Below are 10,475 nucleotides of genomic sequence, written 5' to 3'. Positions count from 1 at the left end.
AAGCATAATCAAAGAAACTAATAGAGAAACATAAATATAATCACCTCAATGGTGTAGACCACTCATGGTCACAATTAAGATCCCCTCTCAAGGAGATATCAACAAGGTTGCATCCATCAGGATGACTTACAAAACTCAAATGGGAGAGGCACTACATGCATGCATGATCAAAATGCTTTATGGATATGAATTCACTAAGCTATGAAAATTTTTAATTGTACATCTAGACCTTGGATAACTAATTCACCCCCCCTCTCAGTTATTCTAAAGAATTCGAACAGTTATTACATCTTCATCATTTAAAATTCACTATCTTATGATGCCTAGGAGTGGTGCCCCTACACAAACTTGATCAACATTTGATTTTATTCTATGATATAACATGGACTAATATTTTGGTATTGTTCCTCTCCATGTAACAAAGGGAAGGATAGATCATAAGAAAAGGGGAATATTGTTGGAGAGAGGTAGTCTAACCTTGTAAACCTATAGAGTAGTAATGGAATTCATGTACTTGTGCAAAACATGATCTTGAAATGATTGACTAATATATGTGCTTCCTTCTAATGTATGTTGTTTTTCAATGACTACTTTCTACTATATTAATATTATCTTCAAAAATCTTATGAATTCATTTATATTGGAAATTAGGTTTCCTTTAAGAAATTGAATTTGTGTCTTGTTTATTTTCTTATAGATTTTGAATTTAAATATGCATCATCTTGAATTTTTGCATAATGGAAGTTACATTAGCTATCATACAAGTATGAATATTTTTATTTTTTTTGCATATCGTTGCACATTCTTATCAATGCATCAAGGATGATGCTTATCTTAAGGGGTAAAAGCATGTCACAACCCATTTTAAAATGATTTTAAAAGTGATTTTTTATGCCACATTTTAGATAGTCTATTTTATTTGTTTCTAGTTTTATGAAAATAATAATAGGAGGTTAGTAAAATTTAGGAGAGAGAAAAATCAGTCACTATATTTTATTTCTATTTTGGATTGCAGAGCAATTTACTTAAAAATGCATCAAAAAACATATAGAACGGGAGATTATTGAGAATAGATTAAAGAAGCTAATCAAAGAGGGAGATTGTTGAGAACATACAATTATAACTAATATGCTTCAATCATTGTTTTATCACTGATGTCAAACCTAATATTTTTTGGTAAGACAAATGCTTATAAGATTTAAGTACTATCACTTATTTGATTGATGAAAAGGATTTGATCAAAAGATGTAACAATAGCACCTAGAGGAAAGGTTGAGTTATGATTATGTAAAGCAGTACAAGAATTAGTTAAGAAAGTGATAACATGAGGTATTGATAATCTACTTAATATTACAAAGGTTGGTTACACTAAGAAAGTTTAGAAGAATAGGTTACACAAAGTTTGTCTGCCAAGCTTGACTGAATGGATAGTAAGTGTTGAGCAAAGACAATGCAAGTTGAGCAAAAAATTAGTTGGATCCAAATAAAAGTTTATTCTAGTGTATGTTGAGTAGAATAGTGGATGGCGAGTAAAGTTTAGTTGATGTCGAGCACTAGTAAACTTTAGTTCATGCCGAGTGATTTTATAGAGGATGCCAAGCAACAGAGTATGTGTCGATCATTAGAAGATAATGTCGAGCTGCTACATTATTTAAAGGATCATGAATTTGATGGATTTGAGCCAACAAGTTTGTTTTCTTGGATTATGTGAACCAAGAAGAAGATAAGATTGATGAGTTGGAGGCATAGAATTAAAGTTAAACCATTTTTAGGAAAATTCAAACAGGATTCTAGGAGAAGTTTCTAAAACAGATATGGAATATGGGGTAGATTCATTATATCCTACCTAATCCATCAAAACCCTAAATTGGACAATGGAGAATGAGCGGAAAAAGATCTTTATTTCCTATTTATAGGAATGGTTGGTCATGAAGCAAGGTTTTCATGTGCAAGAACCTAAGGAAGAGGAGTCATGGGTTTTTCTTCATCAAGTGACCTAAGGGAAAAGTCTATAGTGGCATGTTAAGCAAGAAGGCTTAAGGATATGAATGCTTGAAGGGTGAACAAGCTATCAGAGCTATAATGTATGAAGGCCAAGTAGAATGGAGGACTAAACAATGGTCTATAATCTGCAAATGAAGTTGTAAGTTGTTATCCAATCAAAGCCTTACTGTTACTTTCTAACAATTGTATCAGTCTAGGGTAAATCCTTTGGATTAAGGTTGACCTAACAATCATTTGTAAATCCTTTAACTAGGTGACATTCCAAGTGAATGATCTAAAGTTCTCTAACAAGGCTCAGTCCTAATAGGGTGATTGAAATCCTTTAACAAGGTCACATTTAACAGTGTGTATTGTGACCTTTAACAGGGTTGGCCTTTCACGAGTCATCACTTTAGAAGAGTGAAAAAGAGTAGCATGTTACTGGTGGCTTTTCCCAAATTGGGTTTCCACATAAATCATTGTTTCAAGTTTGTTAATGAATCTATTATGTTTCATGTTTACATTTCTACAAGTTGATTTGAAAGTACCTACAATTTTTAAGTAATTGCATAATCTTATGGATGCATGCATGTTGAACAATGTTTTATGGGTTCACTAAGCTGTGAAAAGTTTTATTTATACATCTAGACCTTGGATAACTTATTCACCCCCCCCCCCCCCCCCTAGTTATTCTAAATATTCCAAAAGGGATCACTTGCATTGATTGGTTGGTTTTGAAGATCCAATTTGGATTTCTAAGAATGCCTCAAAATTAGATCTTTCTTAAATTTTATGCAGAAAGGAGGAAGTTCTTCAAGATATTTAAATTGAAAAGCATTTTTTTGTAAGGGAAATGGGTTTGGACCTTTTTTTCTCTATTGGGGGGATTAAACAAGGGTTTTGGCATGATGGCAGAAAGATTTGGGACATTGGTTTTAAATATAAAATGGAATTCTGATAACAATGGGGAAATGGTTATGCATGAAGATCATTTTGAATGATTATGTTGGTCTTTAGCATGCACTAGGTGCAAGTTGGAGTAAGAAGATCGATCCCAAGAGCTTGCAAAATAACCAAAGTCATTTCACGGTGCCCTTTTATTCTTCAAAATTATTATTTTGGTGCATTTTCATTGTTATATTCCTTCTTTTCAACTAACTTTGAAATATTTTTTTGTTGTTTTTGAATGTACATTTTTAATTAGGATTTAATATCTCAAAGTCATAGGTTCTTGTGAATTAAATGAAGGTTACATTCTAGTTTAAGTCATTTGTGGAATTTAGAGTTCCAAACTTTATTGATATTGTAACATTTCACATTGAGTTAGGTGTACATACAAGCAAAATTTATTCAAAGAATCGAATGTAAGTTGTTGAGAAATACTTGCACATGCTATAGAGCTTTTGACATGACTTCCAGTCATATTGTATGCATCATTTAATCAAACCAAAGAATAAATTAAACAAGAACATGAGATTTTCATCTTGTATTGTCATTTAAAGGGAATCAATATTTATAATCAATTACCCATTTCTACTCCATGTTTTAAACTGCTATGGAAGGTTGTAGACTGAACATCCATGCACTACATTTTATCAACAACAACTCATATCTTTAAGTAAAAGATCCATGTGTACCATTCATAGTCATCGCATAGCCAACAAAATAACTATGCTTCTCTTAATATTCCAAAATACGAAGGATTCATTATGTAAGTTATTGCCAAACTAAATGTACAAAAATGAGACTATTATTTCCACTTAAAAATTTTGAATTAGTAGCCCAAATTCTTTAAAATATGTACGTCTTAAAAATAAGATATTATAAAAAGTAGATATTAAGTTTATAGTGGGAGTACATTCATACTTTTTGTTTGTTCCTATTAGAGTAAAGAGTTAATTTAATTTCATTTATTAAATTACCTTTACTCACTTCTTAAGATTTCTCTTTATGCACTTGCATTTCCACTTAATAATTAAATAGTAATTAATAAATGTCATTTACCTCTTAGGATTTCCCTTTTAGGTTTTATGATCTCCTTCTATAAGGATTGATCAATTGTAAATTTCATTCATTCTTTCAGTCTAATAATATATTTTTTCATATTCTCAGAGCAAAACCCTTGCCTCTTCTTTCTCTTTTCTTCTCTGTGACAAGTTCTTAAACGCAGGTATTCTTCAGCTTTTGTGTATTTGTATTGCTCAAATCCTTCATGGTATTAGAGCCTAACCTGTTGTAGCTTGTTCTTATTTGGAGAAAAAGAGGAATGAGGGTTTGACAGAATAGATATGGTTGTTTTTGGGTTTTTTTTTGTTTATATGTTGATGACATGCTTGTAGCTAGGTCTAACATGGATCATACTAAGGGGCTAAAATGCAAGTTAGCACATGCATTTTCTATGATGGATTCAGGGCAGAAAAACAAATCCTTGGTATAGATTTGTAGAGATGAGAAGAACAGGACATTGACGCTATCTCAGGTTGATTATGTAGAGAAGGTGTTGCAATGTTTCTCTATGGAGAATGTTAAAGCTGTCAGCACACCTATACCCGGTCATTTGAAGTTGACTAAGAAGATGTATCCTAAGACATAGGAAGAGGAGGATAAGATGTCCAAGGTACCCTATGCTTCATTTTTAGGAAGCTTGATTTGTGCTATGATATGTACTAGGCCAAATATTGCACATGCAGTGGGAGTCATTAGCAGGTATATGAGTCATCTAGGAATTGAGCATTGGAATGCAGTCAAATAGATTCTTAGATATTTGAGAGGAACATCCAATAAATGTTTGCACTTTGGGGGGTCTACTACTAATTTACAGGGATATGTTGACTACAATTTGGTACGGGATATTGATACCAGGAAAAGTACTATAGGTTATGTCTTTACTATTGGTGGGGCAATTGTGAGCTAGGTTTCTAGGTTACAAAAGGTTAATTCTTGATCCACTACTGAGGTAGAGTATGTTGATTCTACCAAGGTAACCAAGGAGATGATATGGCTTCAATTCTTCTTGGAAGAATTGGGACACCGTCAAAAAGATAATTATTTGTTTACAGATAATCAAAGTGTCATTCATCTTGCAAAGAATTCAGCTTTGCAATTAAAGACCAAACACATATAGTTGTGGTACCATTTCATTCAGTCAGTTTTGGAAGATGGATAGTTAAAGCTGGAGAAGATACATACAAATGACAATCCAGTAGATATGTTAACAAAGGTAGTAACAAGGGAGAAGTTGAACTCCTCTTCAGTTTTGATTGGTCTTCTAGACTAAACATGAATAAAAGAATAGTAGAGTCTAGGGTGGTTTGATCCAGTGGGAACCTCATGGAGTAGCGGCATAGCTATAGGATCAGTCTCCAACTGGGAGATTATTGTTTAATGTGGAGCTTGATCAGTCCCCAAGTGGGAGATTGTTAGATTGTGGTGACTAATTAGGAAAGTAATGTACATACTTCATAAATTCTTTGGGGATAAGGACATCGCCCCAAAAAAAAATTGGAGCCTATTTTATCAAGATTTTGGGCCGACATGTAATTATTAATTATAACACTAAAGCAGTAAAAATACTTGTATAAAAGAGCTTAGGGTTAGGGATTGTTTCATAGTTGTGATGTGAAATTGGTTCTTGCAGTAGTATTGAGTTGTAAAGGATTATGAATTATAATCAGGTTATAATCACTGGATCATAATAATATCAGACTTGTTGTTTCGTGGACGTAGCCTAGGGATTGGGTGTACCATGTTAAATCTTGGTGTCTTGTGTTCTTTTCTGTGTGATCTATTATTCTCTATTATTGGTTGTATTTGCATTCAATTGTTATTTTTGCCTATGGTTTAATCCTAACAGTTATAATGCAGCAACTCAACATTATCAATCTTCTAATGCTCGGCACATACTATGTCACTCGACATCAACTGTAAAATTACTTAGCATCAATTGGATTTTACTAGTGCTCGGCATCAACTAAAAATTACTTAGCATCTAGGAACTTTCTTGACATTAGAATTTTCTTTCAATCGGCTTCAACTAACATTTTTCATGGCTTGAACTAACTTTTCTTGGCACCTACTATCCACTTAGTCAAGCTTGGAAAATGAACTTTGTTTAACTTTTCCTTCTAAAGTTTCTAAGTGTAGCCATCCATTTTGTAACCTCAAGTAGATCATCAATACATTATGTTATCATTGTCTTAATTGATTCTTGTACTTCATTATTTAATCATAACTCGACCTTTCCTCTAGGTATTTTTGTCACATCTTGTTGATCAAATCCTCCTCATCAATCAACTAAGTGGTAGTACTTGAAACATATAAACAATTGTCTTACCAGCAAATAACAACTTTGACATCAATGACAAAACAATGATTGAAACACATAATCTTCTTCAACAATAAATGATCTTTTCAATCAAATATCAACAATCTCCCTCTTTGGCATTGATGGCAAACCAAACTGATCAACCAAGTCAAGCAAATGATGAACATCTTGTTCCATCAAATTGACTAAGTTAAAACAATAAGACAATACCAAAAGAAAAACTTGCATTTGAAATTTCTTCCTCTATCAGCAACTTTCATCTTTTGATTAGGTTACAAAATACTTCTCTCTTTCATACTGAATTGATCAGCATAATATCTCCCTCTCCCTCTTTCATTTTGATCCTTCCTCTGATTGCTTTCATTTCTTTCTTTTTTCTCCCACTTTCTTTATTTTGATCTTCTAATTTGCTGATGATGGATTTTCTCCATTGTTCCTCTTGCATTTGATCAGTTTAATTTACTTTCTCCCTCTTTGACAAAAATTTCAAAGACATATACTGAACACTTGGCATCTTTAGTATATGCAGATATAGGCTTTTGTAGGTTCTTCAATTTCTCCCTCTGTCACCTTGCTTGTTACTAATTTGCAGTTCCAATTCTATAATTACTTTAGGCAATTCCTAAAGTAAGATCCACTGCATCAATTTATATTAAATGAATGTCAACTTGTTTGATGCAAGGCAATCCCTCTGTCTTTTACATAGCCTTTGATAGGGGTATCACCCCTAGTTTACCTCTTAGATACTCATAAGAATCCTTAGGTAATACTTTTGTGAAGATATCAACAATTTGGTCCTTTATGTTAATATATTCCATCTTCACCTCTTTATCTTGAACCAAATCCCTTACATAATGATACTTGATTGCAATGTGCTTTGTCTTTGTATGTATCACAATATTCTTTGATATATTGATAGCACTTGTATTATCACAATAAAGTGTCACTGGTTCTGTGATTTCTTCCTTTATTCCCTTAAGTAGCTATTTGATCCATATAATGTTTGTGCAATTAATAATAGCAATAACATACTCTACTTCAATAGTAGATTGGGAAGTACAACTCTGCTTCTTGCTAGTCCATGTAACAAGTCTTTTACCTAAGAAGAATGCTCCTCCGTTGGTGCTCTTTCTATCATCAATATTTATAGCTAATCAACAATAGTGTAGGCTCTCAGTTCAAACTTTTCATTCTTTTTATAGTATAAACAAAACTCTTATGTTCCTTTCATGTATCTCATTATTCTTTTCATAGCCATCATCAAGTGATTTTATTTAGGATTAGTAGAGAATCTTGTAACCATCCCTATAGCTAATGCAATATTAGGTCTAGTGTCTACTACATATTGAAATTTTCCAATCATGGATCTATATAATGTTTGATTTACCTCAGTTGAATCATCATTCTTTTATAGATTGAGTGTTATCAACATAGGTGTACTTACTAGTTTTGAGTCCTCTAATCCAAAAATCTTCAATATCTCTGACATTTTTTGATTGAGTGATATATACACCATATTTCATTTGATATACTTGTAGTTCCATAAAGAATTTGATTTCACCAAACATTGACATTTCAAATTCTTGCTTCATCTAATTTGCAAAGTCCTTACACAAAACATCTTGTCCTCCAAATTATATCATCAACAAATATTTCAGATAATAGTATACCTTTGTCCTTATCTATCTTCATGTACAAATTGTTTTTATCATCTATCCTTTCAAATCCAATCTTCAAAAGATAAGTATGAAATCTCTCATACCATGCTCTTGGTGTTTGTTTCAATCTATATAAGGCTTTATGCAGTCTACATACCATCTTCTTGTTATTTTTGTCAACAAAACCTTCTGGTTGTTCTATGTAGACTTTTTCTTCTAGTATGTCATTCAAAAATGCAAACTTGACATCCATCTGATAAACTTTGAAACCTTTGTATGTAGCATAAGCAAGTAGAATTCTCACTCGTTCCATTCTTGCAATAGGGAAAAATGTCTCACCATAGTCAATTCCTTCTTCTTGTGCATACCCTTTGCAAACTAGTCTTGATTTGTTCCTTGTCACTTCACTATTCTCATCTAGCTTGTTTCTGAATACCCATTTGGTGCCAATCACATTCTTGTCTTCTGCTCTGGGAACTAAACTCCACTTCTTGTTCTTCTCTATCTACTAAATTTCTTCTTCCATAGCCTTGTACCAGTCATCATCTTCTAATGCATCTTTCACTATCTTAGGTTCCTTCATGCTTAACAAACATGATTTACTTCTCAAACTATTTCTTGTCATTGGCCTTGCATCTTTGTCTCTAATGATTTGATCTATAGGATGATGTTTTTTGACATATTTGGACAATCTAGGCTCAATTTTTGTAACTACATTTTGTTTTTCATCTTTATTGTCACTGTGTACATCTCTCTTAGGTATTTTAGCATCTCTTACATGTGTGTTGATCTTAGAATCAGAATGTGCATTTTCCTCATTTTGCAACTCAGCATCTGAATGTAGCTTAGTTCTTGAATGCAACTCGGCATTCATAGGTTGTGACTTGGTAGTTATTGAGACTTGCTATTGGTTTGCAACTTGATTTGTAGCACCCTCTTTAGCAAGCATTCCTTCATAGAAGTATACAAATGATTTTTATTCTTTTGGTTCCTTTATACGTTCAGCCCCATGTACTTCTGTAAACTCATCAAAATTCACATTTATACTTTCCACAATTTTGTTAGTGTTAGTATTTAAACACTTGCAAGTTTTACTTCTTGTGGAGTAATCTTCTTCACTTTTTGCATCAAACTTTCCACTCCTAACATCTTTAAGAATATAAAATTTGCTTCCAAATACCTTAAAGTATTTCAGATTAGGTGGATATCCATACCATAGTTCAAAAGGTGTTGAATGAGTACCTTTCTTGACTTGCACATGGTTCAAGGTATATACAACAGTACATATAGATTCTCTCCAGTATTTTAGAGAAACATTCTTCTCCATCATGAGTGTACTAGCACAGTCCATTATAGAACTATTTCTTCTTTTAGAAATTCTATTTTGTGGAGGGGTCCTAGGTGTAGATGTCTGATGTCTATCTTTTGATTCCTCTTTCATTACAAAACATCTCAAACTCTTTTGAAGTGAACTCTCCTCCTTTGTCTAATCTCAAGCATTTCAAACTTTTACCTATTTCTTTTAAACTCTTACCAAGTATCTCTTATACATTTCAAAAACATTAGATTTTGTTTAGAAAGATGACTGTAGTCATCCTAGTGTAATCATCAATAAATAGCATTATGTACTTATCTCCTTTGTAGCTTTGCACTTCAATAGGTCCACATAGGTCAGTATGAACAATTTATAGTATTTCTTTAGAGGTGTAAGCTTTACTTTTAAAACTTGACTTTGTCATCTTGCCTAACTAACATTGTTTGCATACTATATTATCCAATTTCTTCAACTTAGGAAAACCTCTAACTCTTTTCATGTTACTGATACTAATCAGATTATCAAAATTAACATGACATAATCTCTTGTGCCAAAGCCATACATCACCAAATTTTACAATAAGACAAGTAGCATCTGTTAGTAATTCTTTAGAATAACTGAGAGGGGGGTGAATTAGTTATTCAAGGTCTAGATTTCCTAATAAAATATTTCACTAATAATAGTGATCCCATCCAAACTAACCATGCATCCAAGCTACTTAGTTATTTTAGTAAGTTACTGAAAAATCAACATGCAAGAGTGAAACATGAAAGATCAACACATAACACAATGATTTATGTGGAAACTCAATTTGGGAAAAACCACCAATAACATGCTACTCCTTTCTCACTCTTCTAAACTGATGCCCTATGAAAGGCTTGCCCTATTAAAGGCTACAAAACACACTGTTAAATGTGACCCTATTAAAGGATTTCAACCACCCTGTTAGAAGTGGGCTTGGTTAAAGGACTTTAGAACATTCACTCGGAATGTCACCCTATTAAAGGATTTACAACATGGTTGTTAAACCAACCTAAGTCCATAGGATTTTCTCTAACTAATACAATTGCTAGAGGGTAACAATAAGGGCTTTTGATCTCATACAACTCACAACATAACTTGCAGATTTTATATCTCAATTCAGCTCATGAATTTGCTTGGCCTTCAGTCTTTATAGTCCTGACAGCTTTTCCTC

This window comes from Cupressus sempervirens, chromosome 11 (assembly GCF_028749045.1).
Source record: "Cupressus sempervirens isolate cs-2001-9-10 chromosome 11, ASM2874904v1, whole genome shotgun sequence".
In the NCBI taxonomy this organism is placed as follows: Eukaryota; Viridiplantae; Streptophyta; class Pinopsida; order Cupressales; family Cupressaceae; genus Cupressus; species Cupressus sempervirens.
This window is presented reverse-complemented; position numbering follows the sequence as displayed.